Source organism: Pristiophorus japonicus, unplaced genomic scaffold, assembly GCF_044704955.1.
Source record: "Pristiophorus japonicus isolate sPriJap1 unplaced genomic scaffold, sPriJap1.hap1 HAP1_SCAFFOLD_29, whole genome shotgun sequence".
NCBI classification, from domain to species: Eukaryota; Metazoa; Chordata; class Chondrichthyes; family Pristiophoridae; genus Pristiophorus; species Pristiophorus japonicus.
This window is the reverse complement of record NW_027252668.1, coordinates 7,645,765-7,672,135: the sequence shown is the minus strand read 5'-3', so window position 1 is coordinate 7,672,135 and position 26,371 is coordinate 7,645,765. Positions and strand designations below refer to the sequence as shown.

Below are 26,371 nucleotides of genomic sequence, written 5' to 3'. Positions count from 1 at the left end.
TAAACTCACACTTATCTTCATTATATGGCATCTGCCATCCACCTAATCTGTCCAATTCCGCTGCAGCCTCCGAGCAGCTCGCACTGCAACCCAGCTTGGTGTGATTTGCAAAGTTGGAGATATTGCATTGATGGAATTATTGAAAATCGCCACAGCTCGAGGAAACGGTACCGCCGCTCCTTTCTGCTCCTCCTTATTAAACTGCCGCCCAGACTTGCTCCCGCTCTTTCAACACCCGCTCATCTCTGCTGTCGTGCTGCAAACAGCCACTCCTGTGTGTCTCGCTTTTTAAATTGCCGCTTCCCTCTGCTCGTGCTGTTAGAAAAATAACTCAAATCCTTTACTCCCTCACGTTACAAGCGATCCTCACTGCTCCCGCTCTTTGTACCGAAGGATATCTGTGCCCCCGCTCATTTAACAGCCGCTCCTCTCTGTGTGCGCTCTTGAAACAGTCGGGAAGTTTAATTTTTAAATACACGCTTTCTGAAATACTTCCATAAACACTGCATTGGCCGGGAATCGAACCCGGGTCTCCCGCGTGGCAGGCGAGAATTCTACCCCTGAACCACCAATGCTCACATTACGAACACATTCAAGTTTAAAGATAGTGCAATTAGTGTTTAATTTTTGTTAATAAAAGGCGAACAACAACAAAGCACCTCATATTCTGAAGATAGAAACATAGAAACTTAGAAAGTAGTTGCAGGAGTAGGCCACTCGTCCCTTCCAGCCAGCACCACCATTCAATATGATCATGGCTGAGCATGCAACTTCACTTCCCCTTCCTGATTTCTCTCCATGCCCCTTGATCACTTTAGCCGTAAGGGCCATATCTCACTGTCTTTTGAGTATATCTATCCAACTGGCTTCCACATCTTTCTGTGGTACAGAATTCCACAGGTTCACAATGATCTGAGTGAAGAAGATTCTCCTCGTGTCGGTCCTAAATGGTTTACACTTTATCCTTAGACAGTGACCGCTGGTACTGGGCTTCCTTTATTCGGACTGCGGGAACCTTTTTACGCCATCAAACCTGTCCATTCCCGACCAAATTTTAAATGTTTCTATGAGCTCCCCTCTCATTCTTCTAAATTCCAGCGAGTATAAGCCTAGTCGATCCAGTCTTTCTTCATGTCAGTCCTGCCATCCCTGGAATCAATCTGGTGAATATTCGCTACACTCCCTCGAAAGCAAGAATGTCCTTCCTCAGATTAGATGATCATAACTGCACACAATACTCAAGGTCTGGTCTCAGCAAGGTGCTGTACAAGTCTCCATGCTCCGATACCCTAATCTCCTCGCTATGAAGGCCAGCATGACATTTGGCTTCCTTTACTGCATGCTGTACCTGTATGTATGAATGACTTCAACGACTGATGTACCAAAATACCCAGGTCTCAATACCCCTCCGCTTTTACAAATCGGTCAACATTCAGATAACATTCTACCTTCAAGGTTTTGCCACCAAAGTGGATAAACTCACACTTATCTTCATTATATGGCATCTGCCATCCACCCAATCTGTCCAATTCCGCTGCAGCCTCCTAGCAGCTCGCACTGCAACCCAGCTTGGTGTGATTTGCAAAGTTGGAGATATTACATTGATGGAATTATTGAAAATCGCCACAGCTCGAGGAAACGGTACCGCCGCTCCTTTCTGCTACTCCTTATTAAACTGCCGCCCAGACTTGCTCCCGCTCTTTCAACACCCGCTCATCTCTGCTGCCGTGCTGCAAACAGCCACTCCTGTGTGTCTCGCTTTTTAAATTGCGGCTTCCCTCTGCTCGTGCTATTTGAAAAATAACTCAAATCCTTTCCTCCCTCACGTTACAAGCGATCCTCACTGCTCCCGCTCTTTATACCGAAGGATATCTGTGCCCCCGCTCATATAACAGCCGCTCTTCTCTGTTTACGCTCTTGAATCAGTCGGGAAGTTTAATTTTTAAATACACGCTTTCTGAAATACTTCCATAAACACTGCATTAGCCGGGAATCGAACCCGGGTCTCCCGCGTGGCAGGCGAGAATTCTACCCCTGAACCACCAATGCTCACATTTCGAACACATTCAAGTTTAAAGATAGTGCAATTAGTGTTTAATTTTTGATAATAAAAGGCGAAGAACAACAAAGCACCTCATATTCTCAAGATAGAAACATAGAAACTTAGAAAGTAGGTGCAGGAGTAGGCCATTCGTCCCTTCCAGCCAGCACCACCATTCAATATGATCATGGCTGAGCATGCAACTTCACTTCCCCTTCCTGATTTCTCTCCATGCCCCTTGATCACTTTAGCCGTAAGGGCCATATCTCACTGTCTTTTGAGTATATCTATCCAACTGGCTTCCACATCTTTCTGTGGTACAGAATTCCACAGGTTCACAATGATCTGAGTGAAGAAGATTCTCCTCGTGTCGGTCCTAAATGGTTTACACTTTATCCTTAGACAGTGACCGCTGGTACTGGGCTTCCTTTATTCGGACTGCGGGAACCTTTTTACGCCATCAAACCTGTCCATTCCCGACCAAATTTTAAATGTTTCTATGAGCTCCCCTCTCATTCTTCTAAATTCCAGCGAGTATAAGCCTAGTCGATCCAGTCTTTCTTCATGTCAGTCCTGCCATCCCTGGAATCAATCTGGTGAATATTCGCTACACTCCCTCGAAAGCAAGAATGTCCTTCCTCAGATTAGAAGATCATAACTGCACACAATACTCAAGGTTTGGTCTCAGCAAGGTGCTGTACAAGTCTCCATGCTCCGATACCCTAATCTCCTCGCTATGAAGGCCAGCATGACATTTGGCTTCCTTTACTGCATGCTGTACCTGTATGTATGAATGACTTCAACGACTGATGTACCAAAATACCCAGGTCTCAATACCCCTCCGCTTTTACAAATCGGTCAACATTCAGATAACATTCTACCTTCAAGGTTTTGCCACCAAAGTGGATAAACTCACACTTATCTTCATTATATGGCATCTGCCATCCACCCAATCTGTCCAATTCCGCTGCAGCCTCCTAGCAGCTCGCACTGCAACCCAGCTTGGTGTGATTTGCAAAGTTGGAGATATTACATTGATGGAATTATTGAAAATCGCCACAGCTCGAGGAAACAGTACCGCCGCTCCTTTCTGCTACTCCTTATTAAACTGCCGCCCAGACTTGCTCCCGCTCTTTCAACACCCGCTCATCTCTGCTGCCGTGCTGCAAACAGCCACTCCTGTGTGTCTCGCTTTTTAAATTGCCGCTTCCCTCTGCTCGTGCTATTAGAAAAATAACTCAAATCCTTTACTCCCTCACGTTACAAGCGATCCTCACTGCTCCCGCTCTTTGTACCGAAGGATATCTGTGCCCCCGCTCATTTAACAGCCGCTCCTCTCTGTGTACGCTCTTGAAACAGTCGGGAAGTTTAATTTTTAAATACACGCTTTCTGAAATACTTCCATAACCACTGCATTGGCCGGGAATCGAACCCGTGTCTCCCGCGTGGCAGGTGAGAATTCTACCCCTGAACCACCAATGCTCACATTACCAGCACATTCAAGTTTAAAGATAGTGCAATTAGTGTTTAATTTTTGTTAATAAAAGGCGAAGAACAACAAAGCACCTCATATTCTCAAGATAGAAACATAGAAACTTAGAAAGTAGGTGCAGGAGTAGGCCATTCGTCCCTTCCAGCCAGCACCACCATTCAATATGATCATGGCTGAGCATGCAACTTCACTTCCCCTTCCTGATTTCTCTCCATGCCCCTTGATCACTTTAGCCGTAAGGGCCATATCTCACTGTCTTTTGAGTATATCTATCCAACTGGCTTCCACATCTTTCTGTGGTACAGAATTCCACAGGTTCACAATGATCTGAGTGAAGAAGATTCTCCTCGTGTCGGTCCTAAATGGTTTACACTTTATCCTTAGACAGTGACCGCTGGTACTGGGCTTCCTTTATTCGGACTGCGGGAACCTTTTTACGCCATCAAACCTGTCCATTCCCGACCAAATTTTAAATGTTTCGATGAGCTCCCCTCTCATTCTTCTAAATTCCAGCGAGTATAAGCCTAGTCGATCCAGTCTTTCTTCATGTCAGTCCTGCCATCCCTGGAATCAATCTGGTGAATATTCGCTACACTCCCTCAAAAGCAAGAATGTCCTTCCTCAGCTTAGATGATCATAACTGCACACAATACTCAAGGTCTGGTCTCAGCAAGGTGCTGTACAAGTCTCCATGCTCCGATACCCTAATCTCCTCGCTATGAAGGCCAGCATGACATTTGGCTTCCTTTACTGCATGCTGTACCTGTATGTATGAATGACTTCAACGATTGATGTACCAAAATACCCAGGTCTCAATACCCCTCCGCTTTTACAAATCGGTCAACATTCAGATAACATTCTACCTTCAAGGTTTTGCCACCAAAGTGGATAAACTCACACTTATCTTCATTATATGGCATCTGCCATCCACCTAATCTGTCCAATTCCGCTGCAGCCTCCTAGCAGCTCGCACTGCAACCCAGCTTGGTGTGATTTGCAAAGTTGGAGATATTACATTGATGGAATTATTGAAAATCGCCACAGCTCGAGGAAACGGTACCGCCGCTCCTTTCTGCTACTCCTTATTAAACTGCCGCCCAGACTTGCTCCCGCTCTTTCAACACCCGCTCATCTCTGCTGCCGTGCTGCAAACAGCCACTCCTGTGTGTCTCGCTTTTTAAATTGCGGCTTCCCTCTGCTCGTGCTATTTGAAAAATAACTCAAATCCTTTCCTCCCTCACGTTACAAGCGATCCTCACTGCTCCCGCTCTTTATACCGAAGGATATCTGTGCCCCCGCTCATATAACAGCCGCTCTTTTCTGTTTACGCTCTTGAATCAGTCGGGAAGTTTACTTTTTAAATACACGCTTTCTGAAATACTTCCATAAACACTGCATTAGCCGGGAATCGAACCCGGATCTCCCGCGTGGCAGGCGAGAATTCTACCCCTGAACCACCAATGCTCACATTTCGAGCACATTCAAGTTTAAAGATAGTGCAATTAGTGTTTAATTTTTGATAATAAAAGGCGAAGAACAACAAAGCACCTCATATTCTGAAGATAGAAACATAGAAACTTAGAAAGTAGGTGCAGGAGTAGGCCATTCGTCCCTTCCAACCAGCACCACCATTCAATATGATCATGGCTGAGCATGCAACTTCACTTCCCCTTCCTGATTTCTCTCCATGCCCCTTGATCACTTTAGCCGTAAGGGCCATATCTCACTGTCTTTTGAGTATATCTATCCAACTGGCTTCCACATCTTTCTGTGGTACAGAATTCCACAGGTTCACAATGATCTGAGTGAAGAAGATTCTCCTCGTGTCGGTCCTAAATGGTTTACACTTTATCCTTAGACAGTGACCGCTGGTACTGGGCTTCCTTTATTCGGACTGCGGGAACCTTTTTACGCCATCAAACCTGTCCATTCCCGACCAAATTTTAAATGTTTCTATGAGCTCCCCTCTCATTCTTCTAAATTCCAGCGAGTATAAGCCTAGTCGATCCAGTCTTTCTTCATGTCAGTCCTGCCATCCCTGGAATCAATCTGGTGAATATTCGCTACACTCCCTCGAAAGCAAGAATGTCCTTCCTCAGATAAGATGATCATAACTGCACACAATACTCAAGGTCTGGTCTCAGCAAGGTGCTGTACAAGTCTCCATGCTCCGATACCCTAATCTCCTCGCTATGAAGGCCAGCATGACATTTGGCTTCCTTTACTGCATGCTGTACCTGTATGTATGAATGACTTCAACGACTGATGTACCAAAATACCCAGGTCTCAATACCCCTCCGCTTTTACAAATCGGTCAACATTCAGATAACATTCTACCTTCAAGGTTTTGCCACCAAAGTGGATAAACTCACACTTATCTTCATTATATGGCATCTGCCATCCACCCAATCTGTCCAATTCCGCTGCAGCCTCCTAGCAGCTCGCACTGCAACCCAGCTTGGTGTGATTTGCAAAGTTGGAGATATTACATTGATGGAATTATTGAAAATCGCCACAGCTCGAGGAAACAGTACCGCCGCTCCTTTCTGCTACTCCTTATTAAACTGCCGCCCAGACTTGCTCCCGCTCTTTCAACACCCGCTCATCTCTGCTGCCGTGCTGCAAACAGCCACTCCTGTGTGTCTCGCTTTTTAAATTGCCGCTTCCCTCTGCTCGTGCTATTAGAAAAATAACTCAAATCCTTTACTCCCTCACGTTACAAGCGATCCTCACTGCTCCCGCTCTTTGTACCGAAGGATATCTGTGCCCCCGCTCATTTAACAGCCGCTCCTCTCTGTGTACGCTCTTGAAACAGTCGGGAAGTTTAATTTTTAAATACACGCTTTCTGAAATACTTCCATAACCACTGCATTGGCCGGGAATCGAACCCGTGTCTCCCGCGTGGCAGGTGAGAATTCTACCCCTGAACCACCAATGCTCACATTACAAACACATTCAAGTTTAAAGATAGTGCAATTAGTGTTTAATTTTTGTTAATAAAAGGCGAAGAACAACAAAGCACCTCATATTCTCAAGATAGAAACATAGAAACTTAGAAAGTAGGTGCAGGAGTAGGCCATTCGTCCCTTCCAGCCAGCACCACCATTCAATATGATCATGGCTGAGCATGCAACTTCACTTCCCCTTCCTGATTTCTCTCCATGCCCCTTGATCACTTTAGCCGTAAGGGCCATATCTCACTGTCTTTTGAGTATATCTATCCAACTGGCTTCCACATCTTTCTGTGGTACAGAATTCCACAGGTTCACAATGATCTGAGTGAAGAAGATTCTCCTCGTGTCGATCCTAAATGGTTTACACTTTATCCTTAGACAGTGACCGCTGGTACTGGGCTTCCTTTATTCGGACTGCGGGAACCTTTTTACGCCATCAAACCTGTCCATTCCCGACCAAATTTTAAATGTTTCGATGAGCTCCCCTCTCATTCTTCTAAATTCCAGCGAGTATAAGCCTAGTCGATCCAGTCTTTCTTCATGTCAGTCCTGCCATCCCTGGAATCAATCTGGTGAATATTCGCTACACTCCCTCAAAAGCAAGAATGTCCTTCCTCAGATTAGATGATCATAACTGCACACAATACTCAAGGTCTGGTCTCAGCAAGGTGCTGTACAAGTCTCGATGCTCCGATACCCTAGTCTCCTCGCTATGAAGGCCAGCATGACATTTGGCTTCCTTTACTGCATGCTGTACCTGTATGTATGAATGACTTCAACGACTGATGTACCAAAATACCCAGGTCTCAATACCCCTCCGCTTTTACAAATCGGTCAACATTCAGATAACATTCTACCTTCAAGGTTTTGCCACCAAAGTGGATAAACTCACACTTATCTTCATTATATGGCATCTGCCATCCACCTAATCTGTCCAATTCCGCTGCAGCCTCCTAGCAGCTCGCACTGCAACCCAGCTTGGTGTGATTTGCAAAGTTGGAGATATTGCATTGATGGAATTATTGAAAATCGCCACAGCTCGAGGAAACGGTACCGCCGCTCCTTTCTGCTCCTCCTTATTAAACTGCCGCCCAGACTTGCTCCCGCTCTTTCAACACCCGCTCATCTCTGCTGCCGTGCTGCAAACAGCCACTCCTGTGTGTCTCGCTTTTTAAATTGCCGCTTCCCTCTGCTCGTGCTATTAGAAAAATAACTCAAATCCTTTACTCCCTCACGTTACAAGCGATCCTCACTGCTCCCGCTCTTTATACCGAAGGATATCTGTGCCCCCGCTCATTTAACAGCCGCTCCTCTCTGTGTACGCTCTTGAAACAGTCGGGAAGTTTAATTTTTAAATACACGCTTTCTCAAATACTTCCATAACCACTGTATTGGCCGGGAATCGAACCCGTGTCTCCCGCGTGGCAGGTGAGAATTCTACCCCTGAACCACCAATGCTCACATTACGAACACATTCAAGTTTAAAGATAGTGCAATTAGTGTTTAATTTTTGATAATAAAAGGCGAAGAACAACAAAGCACCTCATATTCTGAAGATAGAAACATAGAAACTTAGAAAGTAGGTGCAGGAGTAGGCCATTCGTCCCTTCCAACCAGCACCACCATTCAATATGATCATGGCTGAGCATGCAACTTCACTTCCCCTTCCTGATTTCTCTCCATGCCCCTTGATCACTTTAGCCGTAAGGGCCATATCTCACTGTCTTTTGAGTATATCTATCCAACTGGCTTCCACATCTTTCTGTGGTACAGAATTCCACAGGTTCACAATGATCTGAGTGAAGAAGATTCTCCTCGTGTCGGTCCTAAATGGTTTACACTTTATCCTTAGACAGTGACCGCTGGTACTGGGCTTCCTTTATTCGGACTGCGGGAACCTTTTTACGCCATCAAACCTGTCCATTCCCGACCAAATTTTAAATGTTTCTATGAGCTCCCCTCTCATTCTTCTAAATTCCAGCGAGTATAAGCCTAGTCGATCCAGTCTTTCTTCATGTCAGTCCTGCCATCCCTGGAATCAATCTGGTGAATATTCGCTACACTCCCTCGAAAGCAAGAATGTCCTTCCTCAGATAAGATGATCATAACTGCACACAATACTCAAGGTCTGGTCTCAGCAAGGTGCTGTACAAGTCTCCATGCTCCGATACCCTAATCTCCTCGCTATGAAGGCCAGCATGACATTTGGCTTCCTTTACTGCATGCTGTACCTGTATGTATGAATGACTTCAACGACTGATGTACCAAAATACCCAGGTCTCAATACCCCTCCGCTTTTACAAATCGGTCAACATTCAGATAACATTCTACCTTCAAGGTTTTGCCACCAAAGTGGATAAACTCACACTTATCTTCATTATATGGCATCTGCCATCCACCCAATCTGTCCAATTCCGCTGCAGCCTCCTAGCAGCTCGCACTGCAACCCAGCTTGGTGTGATTTGCAAAGTTGGAGATATTACATTGATGGAATTATTGAAAATCGCCACAGCTCGAGGAAACAGTACCGCCGCTCCTTTCTGCTACTCCTTATTAAACTGCCGCCCAGACTTGCTCCCGCTCTTTCAACACCCGCTCATCTCTGCTGCCGTGCTGCAAACAGCCACTCCTGTGTGTCTCGCTTTTTAAATTGCCGCTTCCCTCTGCTCGTGCTATTAGAAAAATAACTCAAATCCTTTACTCCCTCACGTTACAAGCGATCCTCACTGCTCCCGCTCTTTGTACCGAAGGATATCTGTGCCCCCGCTCATTTAACAGCCGCTCCTCTCTGTGTACGCTCTTGAAACAGTCGGGAAGTTTAATTTTTAAATACACGCTTTCTGAAATACTTCCATAACCACTGTATTGGCCGGGAATCGAACCCGTGTCTCCCGCGTGGCAGGTGAGAATTCTACCCCTGAACCACCAATGCTCACATTACGAACACATTCAAGTTTAAAGATAGTGCAATTAGTGTTTAATTTTTGATAATAAAAGGCGAAGAACAACAAAGCACCTCATATTCTCAAGATAGAAACATAGAAACTTAGAAAGTAGGTGCAGGAGTAGGCCATTCGTCCCTTCCAACCAGCACCACCATTCAATATGATCATGGCTGAGCATGCAACTTCACTTCCCCTTCCTGATTTCTCTCCATGCCCCTTGATCACTTTAGCCGTAAGGGCCATATCTCACTGTCTTTTGAGTATATCTATCCAACTGGCTTCCACATCTTTCTGTGGTACAGAATTCCACAGGTTCACAATGATCTGAGTGAAGAAGATTCTCCTCGTGTCGGTCCTAAATGGTTTACACTTTATCCTTAGACAGTGACCGCTGGTACTGGGCTTCCTTTATTCGGACTGCGGGAACCTTTTTACGCCATCAAACCTGTCCATTCCCGACCAAATTTTAAATGTTTCTATGAGCTCCCCTCTCATTCTTCTAAATTCCAGCGAGTATAAGCCTAGTCGATCCAGTCTTTCTTCATGTCAGTCCTGCCATCCCTGGAATCAATCTGGTGAATATTCGCTACACTCCCTCGAAAGCAAGAATGTCCTTCCTCAGATAAGATGATCATAACTGCACACAATACTCAAGGTCTGGTCTCAGCAAGGTGCTGTACAAGTCTCCATGCTCCGATACCCTAATCTCCTCGCTATGAAGGCCAGCATGACATTTGGCTTCCTTTACTGCATGCTGTACCTGTATGTATGAATGACTTCAACGACTGATGTACCAAAATACCCAGGTCTCAATACCCCTCCGCTTTTACAAATCGGTCAACATTCAGATAACATTCTACCTTCAAGGTTTTGCCACCAAAGTGGATAAACTCACACTTATCTTCATTATATGGCATCTGCCATCCACCCAATCTGTCCAATTCCGCTGCAGCCTCCTAGCAGCTCGCACTGCAACCCAGCTTGGTGTGATTTGCAAAGTTGGAGATATTACATTGATGGAATTATTGAAAATCGCCACAGCTCGAGGAAACAGTACCGCCGCTCCTTTCTGCTACTCCTTATTAAACTGCCGCCCAGACTTGCTCCCGCTCTTTCAACACCCGCTCATCTCTGCTGCCGTGCTGCAAACAGCCACTCCTGTGTGTCTCGCTTTTTAAATTGCCGCTTCCCTCTGCTCGTGCTATTAGAAAAATAACTCAAATCCTTTACTCCCTCACGTTACAAGCGATCCTCACTGCTCCCGCTCTTTGTACCGAAGGATATCTGTGCCCCCGCTCATTTAACAGCCGCTCCTCTCTGTGTACGCTCTTGAAACAGTCGGGAAGTTTAATTTTTAAATACACGCTTTCTGAAATACTTCCATAACCACTGTATTGGCCGGGAATCGAACCCGTGTCTCCCGCGTGGCAGGTGAGAATTCTACCCCTGAACCACCAATGCTCACATTACCAGCACATTCAAGTTTAAAGATAGTGCAATTAGTGTTTAATTTTTGTTAATAAAAGGCGAAGAACAACAAAGCACCTCATATTCTCAAGATAGAAACATAGAAACTTAGAAAGTAGGTGCAGGAGTAGGCCATTCGTCCCTTCCAGCCAGCACCACCATTCAATATGATCATGGCTGAGCATGCAACTTCACTTCCCCTTCCTGATTTCTCTCCATGCCCCTTGATCACTTTAGCCGTAAGGGCCATATCTCACTGTCTTTTGAGTATATCTATCCAACTGGCTTCCACATCTTTCTGTGGTACAGAATTCCACAGGTTCACAATGATCTGAGTGAAGAAGATTCTCCTCGTGTCGATCCTAAATGGTTTACACTTTATCCTTAGACAGTGACCGCTGGTACTGGGCTTCCTTTATTCGGACTGCGGGAACCTTTTTACGCCATCAAACCTGTCCATTCCCGACCAAATTTTAAATGATTCGATGAGCTCCCCTCTCATTCTTCTAAATTCCAGCGAGTATAAGCCTAGTCGATCCAGTCTTTCTTCATGTCAGTCCTGCCATCCCTGGAATCAATCTGGTGAATATTCGCTACACTCCCTCAAAAGCAAGAATGTCCTTCCTCAGATTAGATGATCATAACTGCACACAATACTCAAGGTCTGGTCTCAGCAAGGTGCTGTACAAGTCTCGATGCTCCGATACCCTAGTCTCCTCGCTATGAAGGCCAGCATGACATTTGGCTTCCTTTACTGCATGCTGTACCTGTATGTATGAATGACTTCAACGACTGATGTACCAAAATACCCAGGTCTCAATACCCCTCCGCTTTTACAAATCGGTCAACATTCAGATAACATTCTACCTTCAAGGTTTTGCCACCAAAGTGGATAAACTCACACTTATCTTCATTATATGGCATCTGCCATCCACCTAATCTGTCCAATTCCGCTGCAGCCTCCTAGCAGCTCGCACTGCAACCCAGCTTGGTGTGATTTGCAAAGTTGGAGATATTGCATTGATGGAATTATTGAAAATCGCCACAGCTCGAGGAAACGGTACCGCCGCTCCTTTCTGCTCCTCCTTATTAAACTGCCGCCCAGACTTGCTCCCGCTCTTTCAACACCCGCTCATCTCTGCTGCCGTGCTGCAAACAGCCACTCCTGTGTGTCTCGCTTTTTAAATTGCCGCTTCCCTCTGCTCGTGCTATTAGAAAAATAACTCAAATCCTTTACTCCCTCACGTTACAAGCGAACCTCACTGCTCCCGCTCTTTATACCGAAGGATATCTGTGCCCCCGCTCATTTAACAGCCGCTCCTCTCTGTGTGCGCTCTTGAAACAGTCGAAAAGTTTAATTTTTAAATACACGCTTTCTGAAATACTTCCATAAACACTGCATTGGCCGGGAATCGAACCCGGGTCTCCCGCGTGGCAGGCGAGAATTCTACCCCTGAACCACCAATGCTCACATTACGAACACATTCAAGTTTAAAGATAGTGCAATTAGTGTTTAATTTTTGTTAATAAAAGGCGAAGAACAACAAAGCACCTCATATTCTGAAGATAGAAACATAGAAACTTAGAAAGTAGTTGCAGGAGTAGGCCATTCGTCCCTTCCAGCCAGCACCACCATTCAATATGATCATGGCTGAGCATGCAACTTCACTTCCCCTTCCTGATTTCTCTCCATGCCCCTTGATCACTTTAGCCGTAAGGGCCATATCTCACTGTCTTTTGAGTATATCTATCCAACTGGCTTCCACATCTTTCTGTGGTACAGAATTCCACAGGTTCACAATGATCTGAGTGAAGAAGATTCTCCTCGTGTCGGTCCTAAATCGTTTACACTTTATCCTTAGACACTGACCGCTGGTCATTGAAGGTTGGCATGCAGGTGCAGCAGGCGGTTAAGAAAGCAAATGGCATGTTGGCCTTCATAGCAAGGGAATTTGAGTACAGGGGCAGGCAGGTGTTGCTACAGTTGTACAGGGCATTGGTGAGGCCACACCTGGAGTATTGTGTACAGTTTTGGTCTCCTAACCTGAGGAAGGACATTCTTGCTATTGAGGGAGTGCAGCGAAGGTTCACCAGACTGATTCCCGGGAAGGCGGGACTGACCTATCAAGAAAGACTGGATCAACTGGGCTTGTATTCACTGGAGTTCAGAAGAATGAGAGGGGACCTCATAGAAACATATAAAATTCTGACGGGGTTAGACAGGTTAGATGCAGGAAGAATGTACCCAATGTTGGGGAAGTCCAGAACCAGGGGTCACAGTCTAAGGATAAGGGGTAAGCCATTTAGGACCGAGATGCGGAGGAACTTCTTCACCCAGAGAGTGGTGAACCTGTGGAATTCTCTACCACAGAAAGTTGTTGAGGCCAATTCACTAAATATATTCAAAAAGGAGTTAGATGAGGTCCTTACTGCTAGGGGGATCAAGGGGTATGGCGAGAAAGCAGGAATGGGGTACTGAAGTTGAATGTTCAGCCATGAACTCATTGAATGGCGGTGCAGGCTAGAAGGGCCGAATGGCCTACTCCTGCGCATATTTTCTATGTTTCTATGTTTCTATGGTACTGGGCTTCCTTTATTCGGACTGCGGGAACCTTTTTACGCCATCAAACCTGTCCATTCCCGACCAAATTTTAAATGTTTCTATGAGCTCCCCTCTCATTCTTCTAAATTCCAGCGAGTATCAGCCTAGTCGATCCATTCTTTCTTCATGTCAGTCCTGCCATCCCTGGAATCAATCTGGTGAATATTCGCTACACTCCCTCAAAAGCAAGAATGTCCTTCCTCAGCTTAGATGATCATAACTGCACACAATACTCAAGGTCTGGTCTCAGCAAGGTGCTGTACAAGTCTCCATGCTCCGATACCCTAATCTCCTCGCTATGAAGGCCAGCATGACATTTGGCTTCCTTTACTGCATGCTGTACCTGTATGTATGAATGACTTCAACGACTGATGTACCAAAATACCCAGGTCTCAATACCCCTCCGCTTTTACAAATCGGTCAACATTCAGATAACATTCTACCTTCAAGGTTTTGCCACCAAAGTGGATAAACTCACACTTATCTTCATTATATGGCATCTGCCATCCACCGAATCTGTCCAATTCCGCTGCAGCCTCCGAGCAGCTCGCACTGCAACCCAGCTTGGTGTGATTTGCAAAGTTGGAGATATTACATTGATGGAATTATTGAAAATCGCCACAGCTCGAGGAAACGGTACCGCCGCTCCTTTCTGCTCCTCCTTATTAAACTGCCGCCCAGATTGCTCCCGCTCTTTCAACACCCGCTCATCTCTGCTGTCGTGCTGCAAACAGCCACTCCTGTGTGTCTCGCTTTTTAAATTGCCGCTTCCCTCTGCTCGTGCTATTAGAAAAATAACTCAAATCCTTTACTCCCTCACGTTGCAAGCGATCCTCACTGCTCCCGCTCTTTATACCGAAGGATATCTGTGCCCCCGCTCATTTAACAGCCGCTCCTCTCTGTGTACGCTCTTGAAACAGTCGGGAAGTTTAATTTTTAAATACACGCTTTCTGAAATACTTCCATAAACACTGCATTGGCCGGGAATCGAACCCGGGTCTCCCGCGTGGCAGGCGAGAATTCTACCCCTGAACCACCAATGCTCACATTACGAACACATTCAAGTTTAAAGATAGTGCAATTAGTGTTTAATTTTTGTTAATAAAAGGCGAAGAACAACAAAGCGCCTCATATTCTGAAGATAGAAACATAGAAACTTAGAAAGTAGGTGCAGGAGTAGGCCATTCGTCCCTTCCAGCCAGCACCACCATTCAATATGATCATGGCTGAGCATGCAACTTCACTTCCCCTTCCTGATTTCCCTCCATGCCCCTTGATCACTTTAGCCGTAAGGGCCATATCTCACTGTCTTTTGAGTATATCTATCCAACTGGCTTCCACATCTTTCTGTGGTACAGAATTCCACAGGTTCACAATGATCTGAATGAAGAAGATTCTTCTCGTGTCGGTCCTAAATGGTTTACACTTTATCCTAAGACAGTGACCGCTGGTACTGGGCTTCCTTTATTCGGACTGCGGGAACCTTTTTACGCCATCAAACCTGTCCATTCCCGACCAGATTTTAAATGTTTCTATGAGCTCCCCTCTCATTCTTCTAAATTCCAGCGAGTATAAGCCTAGTCGATCCAGTCTTTCTTCATGTCAGTCCTGCCATCCCTGGAATCAATCTGGTGAATATTCGCTACACTCCCTCAAAAGCAAGAATGTCCTTCCTCAGATTAGATGATCATAACTGCACACAATACTCAAGGTCTGGTCTCAGCAAGGTGCTGTACAAGTCTCCATGCTCCGATACCCTAATCTCCTCGCTATGAAGGCCAGCATGACATTTGGCTTCCTTTACTGCATGTTGTACCTGTATGTATGAATGACTTCAACGACTGATGTACCAAAATACCCAGGTCTCAATACCCCTCCGCTTTTACAAATCGGTCAACATTCAGATAACATTCTACCTTCAAGGTTTTGCCACCAAAGTGGATAAACTCACACTTATCTTCATTATATGGCATCTGCCATCCACCTAATCTGTCCAATTCCGCTGCAGCCTCCTAGCAGCTCGCACTGCAACCCAGCTTGGTGTGATTTGCAAAGTTGGAGATATTACATTGATGGAATTATTGAAAATCGCCACAGCTCGAGGAAACGGTACCGCCGCTCCTTTCTGCTCCTCCTTATTAAACTGCCGCCTAGACTTGCTCCTGCTCTTTCAACACCCGCTCATCTCTGCTGCTGTGCTGCAAACAGCCACTCCTGTGTGTTCTCGCTTTTTAAATTGCCGCTTCCCTCTGCTCGTGCTATTTGAAAAATAACTCAAATCCTTTGCTCCCTCACGTTACAAGCGATCCTCACTGCTCCCGCTCTTTATACCGAAGGATATCTGTGCCCCTGCTCATTTAACAGCCGCTCCTCTATGTGTACGCTCTTGAAACAGTCGGGAAGCTTAATTTTTAAATACACGCTTTCTGAAATACTTCCATAACCACTGCATTGGCCGGGAATCGAACCCGGGTCTCCCGCGTGGCACGCGAGAATTCTACCCCTGAACCACCAATGCTCACATTACGAACACATTCAAGTTTAAAGATAGTGCAATTAGTGTTTAATTTTTGTTAATAAAAGGCGAAGAACAACAAAGCACCTCATATTCTGAAGATAGAAACATAGAAACTTAGAAAGTAGGTGCAGGAGTAGGCCATTCGTCCCTTCCAGCCAGCACCACCATTCAATATGATCATGGCTGAGCATGCAACTTCACTTCCCCTTCCTGATTTCCCTCCATGCCCCTTGATCACTTTAGCCGTAAGGGCCATATCTCACTGTCTTTTGAGTATATCTATCCAACTGGCTTCCACATCTTTCTGTGGTACAGAATTCCACAGGTTCACAATGATCTGAGTGAAGAAGATTCTTCTCGTGTCGGTCCTAAATGGTTTACACTTTATCCTTAGACAGTGACCGCTGGTACTGGGCTTCCTTTATTCGGACTGCGGGAACCTTTTGACGCCATCAAACCTGTCCATTCCCGACCAAATTTTAAATGTTTCGATGAGCTCCCCTCTCATTCTTCTAAATTCCAGCGAGTATAAGCCTAGTCGATCCAGTCTTTCTTCATGTCAGTCCTGCCATCCCTGGAATCAATCTGGTGAATATTCGCTACACTCCCTCAAAAGCAAGAATGTCCTTCCTCAGATTAGATGATCATAACTGCACACAATACTCAAGGTCTGGTTTCAGCAAGGTGCTGTACAAGTCTCCATGCTCCGATACCCTAATCTCCTCGCTATGAAGGCCAGCATGACATTTGGCTTCCTTTACTGCATGCTGTACCTGTATGTATGAATGACTTCAACGACTGATGTACCAAAATACCCAGGTCTCAATACCCCTCCGCTTTTACAAATCGGTCAACATTCAGATAACATTCTACCTTCAAGGTTTTGCCACCAAAGTGGATAAACTCACACTTATCTTCATTATATGGCATCTGCCATCCACCTAATCTGTCCAATTCCGCTGCAGCCTCCTAGCAGCTCGCACTGCAACCCAGCTTGGTGTGATTTGCAAAGTTGGAGATATCACATTGATGGAATTATTGAAAATCGCCACAGCTCGAGGAAACGGGACCGCCGCTCCTTTCTGCTCCTCCTTATTAAACTGCCACCCAGACTTGCTCCCGCTCTTTCAACACCCGCTCATCTCTGCTGCCGTGCTGCAAACAGCCACTCCTGTGTGTTCTCGCTTTTTAAATTGCCGCTTCCCTCTGCTCGTACTATTTGAAAAATAACTCAAATCCTTTCCTCCCTCACGTTACAAGCGATCCTCACTGCTCCCACTCTTTATACCGAAGGATATCTGTGCCCCCGCTCATATAACAGCCGCTCTTCTCTGTGTGCGCTCTTGAAAAGGTCGGGAAGCTTAATTTTTAAATACACGCTTTCTGAAATACTTCCATAACCACTGCATTGGCCGGGAATCGAACCCGGGTCTCCCGCGTGGCAGGCGAGAATTCTACCCCTGAACCACCAATGCTCACATTACGAACACATTCAAGTTTAAAGATAGTGCAATTAGTGTTTAATTTTTGTTAATAAAAGGCGAAGAACAACAAAGCACCTCATATTCTGAAGATAGAAACATAGAAACTTAGAAAGTAGGTGCAGGAGTAGGCCATTCGTCCCTTCCAGCTAGCACCACCATTCAATATGATCATGGCTGAGCATGCAACTTCACTTCCCCTTCCTGATTTCTCTCCATGCCCCTTGATCACTTTAGCCGAAAGGGCCATATCTCACTCTCTTTTGAGTATATCTATCCAACTGGCTTCCACATCTTTCTGTGGTACAGAATTCCACAGGTTCACAATGATTTAAGTGAAGAAGATTCTTCTCGTGTCGGTCCTAAATGGTTTACACTTTATCCTTAGACAGTGACCGCTGGTACTGGGCTTCCTTTATTCGGACTGCGGGAACCTTTTTATGCCATCAAACCTGTCCATTCCCGACCAAATTTTAAATGTTTCGATGAGCTCCCCTCTCATTCTTCTAAATTCCAGCGAGTATAAGCCTAGTCGATCCAGTCTTTCTTCATGTCAGTCCTGCCATCCCTGGAATCAATCTGGTGAATATTCGCTACACTCCCTCAAAAGCAAGAATGTCCTTCCTCAGATTAGATGATCATAACTGCACACAATACTCAAGGTCTGGTCTCAGCAAGGTGCTGTACAAGTCTCCATGCTCCGATACCCTAATCTCCTCGCTATGAAGGCCAGCATGACATTTGGCTTCCTTTACTGCATGCTGTAACTGTATGTATGAATGACTTCAACGACTGATGTACCAAAATACCCAGGTCTCAATACCCCTCCGCTTTTACAAATCGGTCAACATTCAGATAACATTCTACCTTCAAGGTTTTGCCACCAAAGTGGATAAACTCACACTTATCTTCATTATATGGCATCTGCCATCCACCTAATCTGTCCAATTCCGCTGCAGCCTCCTAGCAGCTCGCACTGCAACCCAGCTTGGTGTGATTTGCAAAGTTGGAGATATTTCATTGATGGAATTATTGAAAATCGCTACAGCTCGAGGAAACGGTACCGCCGCTCCTTTCTGCTCCTCCTTATTAAACTGCCGCCCAGACTTGCTCCCGCTCTTTCAACACCCGCTCATCTCTGCTGCCGTGCTGCAAACAGCCACTCCTGTGTGTTCTCGCTTTTTAAATTGCCGCTTCCCTCTGCTCGTGCTATTTGAAAAATAACTCAAATCCTTTACTCCCTCACGTTACAAGCGATCCTCACTGCTCCCGCTCTTTATACCGAAGGATATCTGTGCCCCCGCTCATCTCTGTGCACGCTCTTGAAACAGTCGGGAAGTTTAATTTTTAAATACACGCTTTCTGAAATACTTCCATAAACACTGCATTGGCCGGGAATCGAACCCGGGTCTCCCGCGTGGCAGGCGAGAATTCTACCCCTGAACCACCAATGCTCACATTGCGAACACATTCAAGTTTAAAGATAGTGCAATTAGTGTTTAATTTTTGTTAATAAAAGGCGAAGAACAACAAAGCACCTCATATTCTGAAGATAGAAACATAGAAACTTAGAAAGTAGGTGCAGGAGTAGGCCATTCGTCCCTTCCAGCCAGCACCACCATTCAATATGATCATGGCTGAGCATGCAAATTCACTTCCCCTTCCTGATTTCTCTACATGCCCCTTGATCACTTTAGCCGTAAGGGCCATATCTCACTGTCTTTTGAGTATATCTATCCAACTGGCTTCCACATCTTTCTGTGGTACAGAATTCCACAGGTTCACAATGATCTGAGTGAAGAAGATTCTCCTCGTGTCGGTCCTAAATGGTTTACACTTTATCCTTAGACAGTGACCGCTGGTACTGGGCTTCCTTTATTCGGACAGCGGGAACCTTTTTACGCCATCAAACCTGTCCATTCCCGACCAAATTTTAAATGTTTCTATGAGCTCCCCTCTCATTCTTCTAAATTCCAGCGAGTATAAGCCTAGTCGATCCAGTCTTTCTTCATGTCAGTCCTGCCATCCCTGGAATCAATCTGGTGAATATTCGCTACACTCCCTCAAAAGCAAGAATGTCCTTCCTCAGATTAGATGATCATAACTGCACACAATACTCAAGGTCTGGTCTCAGCAAGGTGCTGTACAAGTCTCCATGCTCCGATACCCTCATCTCCTCGCTATGAAGGCCAGCATGACATTTGGCTTCCTTTACTGCATGCTGTACCTGTATGTATGAATGACTTCAACGACTGATGTACCAAAATACCCAGGTCTCAATACCCCTCCGCTTTTACAAATCGGTCAACATTCAGATAACATTCTACCTTCAAGGTTTTGCCACCAAAGTGGATAAACTCACACTTATCTTCATTATATGGCATCTGCCATCCACCTAATCTGTCCAATTCCGCTGCAGCCTCCGAGCAGCTCGCACTGCAACCCAGCTTGGTGTGATTTGCAAAGTTGGAGATATTACATTGATGAAATTATTGAAAATCGCCACAGCTCGAGGAAACAGTACCGCCGCTCCTTTCTGCTCCTCCTTATTAAACTGCCGCCCAGATTGCTCCCGCTCTTTCAACACCCGCTCATCTCTGCTGTCGTGCTGCAAACAGCCACTCCTGTGTGTCTCGCTTTTGAAATTGCCGCTTCCCTCTGCTCGTGCTATTAGAAAAATAACTCAAATCCTTTACTCCCTCACGTTACAAGCGATCCTCACTGCTCCCGCTCTTTGTACCGAAGGATATCTGTGCCCCCGCTCATTTAACAGCCGCTCCTCTCTGTGTGCGCTCTTGAAACAGTCGGGAAGTTTAATTTTTAAATAAACGCTTTCTGAAACACTTCCATAAACACTGCATTGGCCGGGAATCGAACCCGGGTCTCCCGCGTGGCAGGCGAGAATTCTACCCCTGAACCACCAATGCTCACATTACGAACACATTCAAGTTTAAAGATAGTGCAATTAGTGTTTAATTTTTGTTAATAAAAGGCGAAGAACAACAAAGCACCTCATATTCTGAAGATAGAAACATAGAAACTTAGAAAGTAGGTGCAGGAGTAGGCCATTCGTCCCTTCCAGCCAGCACCACCATTCAATATGATCATGGCTGAGCATGCAACTTCACTTCCCCTTCCTGATTTCTCTCCATGCCCCTTGATCACTTTAGCCGTAAGGGCCATATCTCACTGTCTTTTGAGTATATCTATCCAACTGGCTTCCACATCTTTCTGTGGTACAGAATTCCACAGGTTCACAATGATCTGAGTGAAGAAGATTCTCCTCGTGTCGGTCCTAAATGGTTTACACTTTATCCTTAGACAGTGACCGCTGGTACTGGGCTTCCTTTATTCGGACTGCGGGAACCATTTTATGCCATCAAACCTGTCCATTCCCGACCAAATTTTAAATGTTTCTATGAGCACCCCTCTCATTCTTCTAAATTCCAGCGAGTATAAGCCTAGTCGATCCAGTCTTTCTTCATGTCAGTCCTGCCATCCCTGGAATCAATCTGGTGAATATTCGCTACACTCCCTCAAAAGCAAGAATGTCCTTCCTCAGATTAGAAGATCATAACTGCACACAATACTCAAGGTTTGGTCTCAGCAAGGTGCTGTACAAGTCTCCATGCTCCGATACCCTAATCTCCTCGCTATGAAGGCCAGCATGACATTTGGCTTCCTTTACTGCATGCTGTACCTGTATGTATGAATGACTTCAACGACTGATGTACCAAAATACCCAGGTCTCAAAACTCCTCCGCTTTTACAAATCGGTCAACATTCAGATAACATTCTACCTTCAAGGTTTTGCCACCAAAGTGGATAAACTCACACTTATCTTCATTATATGGCATCTGCCATCCACCTAATCTGTCCAATTCCGCTGCAGCCTCCGAGCAGCTCGCACTGCAACCCAGCTTGGTGTGATTTGCAAAGTTGGAGATATTACATTGATGGAATTATTGAAAATCGCCACAGCTCGAGGAAACGGTCCCGCCGCTCCTTTCTGCTCCTCCTTATTAAACTGCCGCCCAGACTTGCTCCCGCTCTTTCAACACCCGCTCATCTCTGCTGTCGTGCTGCAAACAGCCACTCCTGTGTGTCTCGCTTTTTAAATTGCCGCTTCCCTCTGCTCGTGCTGTTAGAAAAATAACTCAAATCCTTTACTCCCTCACGTTACAAGCGATCCTCACTGCTCCCGCTCTTTGTACCGAAGGATATCTGTGCCCCCGCTCATTTAACAGCCGCTCCTCTCTGTGTGCGCTCTTGAAACAGTCGGGAAGTTTAATTTTTAAATACACGCTTTCTGAAATACTTCCATAAACACTGCATTGGCCGGGAATCGAACCCGGGTCTCCCGCGTGGCAGGCGAGAATTCTACCCCTGAACCACCAATGCTCACATTACAAACGCATTCAAGTTTAAAGATAGTGCAATTAGTGTTTAATTTTTGTTAATAAAAGGCGAAGAACAACAAAGCACCTCATATTCTCAAGATAGAAACATAGAAACTTAGAAAGTAGTTGCAGGAGTAGGCCATTCGTCCCTTCCAGCCAGCACCACCATTCAATATGATCATGGCTGAGCATGCAACTTCACTTCCCCTTCCTGATTTCTCTCCATGCCCCTTGATCACTTTAGCCGTAAGGGCCATATCTCACTGTCTTTTGAGTATATCTATCCAACTGGCTTCCACATCTTTCTGTGGTACAGAATTCCACAGGTTCACAATGATCTGAGTGAAGAAGATTCTCCTCGTGTCGGTCCTAAATGGTTTACACTTTATCCTTAGACAGTGACCGCTGGTACTGGGCTTCCTTTATTCGGACAGCGGGAACCTTTTTACGCCATCAAACCTGTCCATTCCCGACCAAATTTTAAATGTTTCTATGAGCTCCCCTCTCATTCTTCTAAATTCCAGCGAGTATAAGCCTAGTCGATCCAGTCTTTCTTCATGTCAGTCCTGCCATCCCTGGAATCAATCTGGTGAATATTCGCTACACTCCCTCAAAAGCAAGAATGTCCTTCCTCAGATTAGATGATCATAACTGCACACAATACTCAAGGTCTGGTCTCAGCAAGGTGCTGTACAAGTCTCCATGCTCCGATACCCTAATCTCCTCGCTATGAAGGCCAGCATGACATTTGGCTTCCTTTACTGCATGCTGTACCTGTATGTATGAATGACTTCAACGACTGATGTACCAAAATACCCAGGTCTCAATACCCCTCCGCTTTTACAAATCGGTCAACATTCAGATAACATTCTACCTTCAAGGTTTTGCCACCAAAGTGGATAAACTCACACTTATCCTCATTATATGGCATCTGCCATCCACCTAATCTGTCCAATTCCGCTGCAGCCTCCTAGCAGCTCGCACTGCAACCCAGCTTGGTGTGATTTGCAAAGTTGGAGATATTAAATTGATGGAATTATTGAAAATCGCGACAGCTCGAGGAAACGGTACCGCCGCTCCTTTCTGCTCCTCCTTATTAAACTGCCGCCCAGACTTGCTCCCGCTCTTTCAACACCCGCTCATCTCTGCTGCCGTGCTGCAAACAGCCACTCCTGTGTGTTCTCGCTTTTTAAATTGCCGCTTCCCTCTGCTCGTGCTATTTGAAAAATAACTCAAATCCTTTACTCCCTCACGTTACAAGCGATCCTCACTGCTCCCGCTCTTTATACCGAAGGATATCTGTGCCCCCGCTCATCTCTGTGCACGCTCTTGAAACAGTCGGGAAGTTTAATTTTTAAATACACGCTTTCTGAAATACTTCCATAAACACTGCATTGGCCGGGAATCGAACCCGGGTCTCCCGCGTGGCAGGCGAGAATTCTACCCCTGAACCACCAATGCTCACATTGCGAACACATTCAAGTTTAAAGATAGTGCAATTAGTGTTTAATTTTTGTTAATAAAAGGCGAAGAACAACAAAGCACCTCATATTCTGAAGATAGAAACATAGAAACTTAGAAAGTAGGTGCAGGAGTAGGCCATTCGTCCCTTCCAGCCAGCACCACCATTCAATATGATCATGGCTGAGCATGCAAATTCACTTCCCCTTCCTGATTTCTCTACATGCCCCTTGATCACTTTAGCCGTAAGGGCCATATCTCACTGTCTTTTGAGTATATCTATCCAACTGGCTTCCACATCTTTCTGTGGTACAGAATTCCACAGGTTCACAATGATCTGAGTGAAGAAGATTCTCCTCGTGTCGGTCCTAAATGGTTTACACTTTATCCTTAGACAGTGACCGCTGGTACTGGGCTTCCTTTATTCGGACAGCGGGAACCTTTTTACGCCATCAAACCTGTCCATTCCCGACCAAATTTTAAATGTTTCTATGAGCTCCCCTCTCATTCTTCTAAATTCCAGCGAGTATAAGCCTAGTCGATCCAGTCTTTCTTCATGTCAGTCCTGCCATCCCTGGAATCAATCTGGTGAATATTCGCTACACTCCCTCAAAAGCAAGAATGTCCTTCCTCAGATTAGATGATCATAACTGCACACAATACTCAAGGTCTGGTCTCAGCAAGGTGCTGTACAAGTCTCCATGCTCCGATACCCTCATCTCCTCGCTATGAAGGCCAGCATGACATTTGGCTTCCTTTACTGCATGCTGTACCTGTATGTATGAATGACTTCAACGACTGATGTACCAAAATACCCAGGTCTCAATACCCCTCCGCTTTTACAAATCGGTCAACATTCAGATAACATTCTACCTTCAAGGTTTTGCCACCAAAGTGGATAAACTCACACTTATCTTCATTATATGGCATCTGCCATCCACCTAATCTGTCCAATTCCGCTGCAGCCTCCGAGCAGCTCGCACTGCAACCCAGCTTGGTGTGATTTGCAAAGTTGGAGATATTACATTGATGAAATTATTGAAAATCGCCACAGCTCGAGGAAACAGTACCGCCGCTCCTTTCTGCTCCTCCTTATTAAACTGCCGCCCAGATTGCTCCCGCTCTTTCAACACCCGCTCATCTCTGCTGTCGTGCTGCAAACAGCCACTCCTGTGTGTCTCGCTTTTGAAATTGCCGCTTCCCTCTGCTCGTGCTATTAGAAAAATAACTCAAATCCTTTACTCCCTCACGTTACAAGCGATCCTCACTGCTCCCGCTCTTTGTACCGAAGGATATCTGTGCCCCCGCTCATTTAACAGCCGCTCCTCTCTGTGTGCGCTCTTGAAACAGTCGGGAAGTTTAATTTTTAAATAAACGCTTTCTGAAACACTTCCATAAACACTGCATTGGCCGGGAATCGAACCCGGGTCTCCCGCGTGGCAGGCGAGAATTCTACCCCTGAACCACCAATGCTCACATTACGAACACATTCAAGTTTAAAGATAGTGCAATTAGTGTTTAATTTTTGTTAATAAAAGGCGAAGAACAACAAAGCACCTCATATTCTGAAGATAGAAACATAGAAACTTAGAAAGTAGGTGCAGGAGTAGGCCATTCGTCCCTTCCAGCCAGCACCACCATTCAATATGATCATGGCTGAGCATGCAACTTCACTTCCCCTTCCTGATTTCTCTCCATGCCCCTTGATCACTTTAGCCGTAAGGGCCATATCTCACTGTCTTTTGAGTATATCTATCCAACTGGCTTCCACATCTTTCTGTGGTACAGAATTCCACAGGTTCACAATGATCTGAGTGAAGAAGATTCTCCTCGTGTCGGTCCTAAATGGTTTACACTTTATCCTTAGACAGTGACCGCTGGTACTGGGCTTCCTTTATTCGGACTGCGGGAACCATTTTATGCCATCAAACCTGTCCATTCCCGACCAAATTTTAAATGTTTCTATGAGCACCCCTCTCATTCTTCTAAATTCCAGCGAGTATAAGCCTAGTCGATCCAGTCTTTCTTCATGTCAGTCCTGCCATCCCTGGAATCAATCTGGTGAATATTCGCTACACTCCCTCAAAAGCAAGAATGTCCTTCCTCAGATTAGAAGATCATAACTGCACACAATACTCAAGGTTTGGTCTCAGCAAGGTGCTGTACAAGTCTCCATGCTCCGATACCCTAATCTCCTCGCTATGAAGGCCAGCATGACATTTGGCTTCCTTTACTGCATGCTGTACCTGTATGTATGAATGACTTCAACGACTGATGTACCAAAATACCCAGGTCTCAAAACTCCTCCGCTTTTACAAATCGGTCAACATTCAGATAACATTCTACCTTCAAGGTTTTGCCACCAAAGTGGATAAACTCACACTTATCTTCATTATATGGCATCTGCCATCCACCTAATCTGTCCAATTCCGCTGCAGCCTCCGAGCAGCTCGCACTGCAACCCAGCTTGGTGTGATTTGCAAAGTTGGAGATATTACATTGATGGAATTATTGAAAATCGCCACAGCTCGAGGAAACGGTCCCGCCGCTCCTTTCTGCTCCTCCTTATTAAACTGCCGCCCAGACTTGCTCCCGCTCTTTCAACACCCGCTCATCTCTGCTGCCGTGCTGCAAACAGCCACTCCTGTGTGTTCTCGCTTTTTAAATTGCCGCTTCCCTCTGCTCGTGCTGTTAGAAAAATAACTCAAATCCTTTACTCCCTCACGTTACAAGCGATCCTCACTGCTCCCGCTCTTTATACCGAAGGATATCTGTGCCCCCGCTCATTTAACAGCCGCTCCTCTCTGTGTGCGCTCTTGAAACAGTCGGGAAGTTTAATTTTTAAATACACGCTTTCTGAAATACTTCCATAAACACTGCATTGGCCGGGAATCGAACCCGGGTCTCCCGCGTGGCAGGCGAGAATTCTACCCCTGAACCACCAATGCTCACATTACGAACGCATTCAAGTTTAAAGATAGTGCAATTAGTGTTTAATTTTTGTTAATAA

General features: G+C 45.5%; 1 protein-coding gene and 18 non-coding genes across 19 annotated transcripts in view; all 19 read right to left on the bottom strand.

Moving 5' to 3' along the window:
• Window positions 1-26,371, bottom strand: part of LOC139248232 (zinc finger protein 84-like) — a 1,036,220-nt gene that overhangs the window by 514,959 nt on the left and 494,890 nt on the right. The gene's annotated exons all lie outside the window — the stretch shown is intronic.
• On the bottom strand, window positions 505-575 carry trnag-gcc (transfer RNA glycine (anticodon GCC)). The gene has a single exon. It is a non-coding gene; the product is annotated as a tRNA-Gly (tRNA).
• trnag-gcc (transfer RNA glycine (anticodon GCC)) lies at window positions 1,979-2,049 on the bottom strand. The gene has a single exon. It is a non-coding gene; the product is annotated as a tRNA-Gly (tRNA).
• Window positions 3,453-3,523, bottom strand: trnag-gcc (transfer RNA glycine (anticodon GCC)). Its single transcript has one exon. It is a non-coding gene; the product is annotated as a tRNA-Gly (tRNA).
• trnag-gcc (transfer RNA glycine (anticodon GCC)) lies at window positions 4,927-4,997 on the bottom strand. The gene has a single exon. It is a non-coding gene; the product is annotated as a tRNA-Gly (tRNA).
• Window positions 6,401-6,471, bottom strand: trnag-gcc (transfer RNA glycine (anticodon GCC)). Its single transcript has one exon. It is a non-coding gene; the product is annotated as a tRNA-Gly (tRNA).
• trnag-gcc (transfer RNA glycine (anticodon GCC)) lies at window positions 7,875-7,945 on the bottom strand. Its single transcript has one exon. It is a non-coding gene; the product is annotated as a tRNA-Gly (tRNA).
• trnag-gcc (transfer RNA glycine (anticodon GCC)) lies at window positions 9,349-9,419 on the bottom strand. Its single transcript has one exon. It is a non-coding gene; the product is annotated as a tRNA-Gly (tRNA).
• On the bottom strand, window positions 10,823-10,893 carry trnag-gcc (transfer RNA glycine (anticodon GCC)). Its single transcript has one exon. It is a non-coding gene; the product is annotated as a tRNA-Gly (tRNA).
• On the bottom strand, window positions 12,297-12,367 carry trnag-gcc (transfer RNA glycine (anticodon GCC)). The gene has a single exon. It is a non-coding gene; the product is annotated as a tRNA-Gly (tRNA).
• On the bottom strand, window positions 14,474-14,544 carry trnag-gcc (transfer RNA glycine (anticodon GCC)). The gene has a single exon. It is a non-coding gene; the product is annotated as a tRNA-Gly (tRNA).
• Window positions 15,949-16,019, bottom strand: trnag-gcc (transfer RNA glycine (anticodon GCC)). Its single transcript has one exon. It is a non-coding gene; the product is annotated as a tRNA-Gly (tRNA).
• trnag-gcc (transfer RNA glycine (anticodon GCC)) lies at window positions 17,424-17,494 on the bottom strand. The gene has a single exon. It is a non-coding gene; the product is annotated as a tRNA-Gly (tRNA).
• trnag-gcc (transfer RNA glycine (anticodon GCC)) lies at window positions 18,884-18,954 on the bottom strand. The gene has a single exon. It is a non-coding gene; the product is annotated as a tRNA-Gly (tRNA).
• On the bottom strand, window positions 20,357-20,427 carry trnag-gcc (transfer RNA glycine (anticodon GCC)). The gene has a single exon. It is a non-coding gene; the product is annotated as a tRNA-Gly (tRNA).
• trnag-gcc (transfer RNA glycine (anticodon GCC)) lies at window positions 21,831-21,901 on the bottom strand. Its single transcript has one exon. It is a non-coding gene; the product is annotated as a tRNA-Gly (tRNA).
• On the bottom strand, window positions 23,291-23,361 carry trnag-gcc (transfer RNA glycine (anticodon GCC)). The gene has a single exon. It is a non-coding gene; the product is annotated as a tRNA-Gly (tRNA).
• trnag-gcc (transfer RNA glycine (anticodon GCC)) lies at window positions 24,764-24,834 on the bottom strand. Its single transcript has one exon. It is a non-coding gene; the product is annotated as a tRNA-Gly (tRNA).
• Window positions 26,239-26,309, bottom strand: trnag-gcc (transfer RNA glycine (anticodon GCC)). The gene has a single exon. It is a non-coding gene; the product is annotated as a tRNA-Gly (tRNA).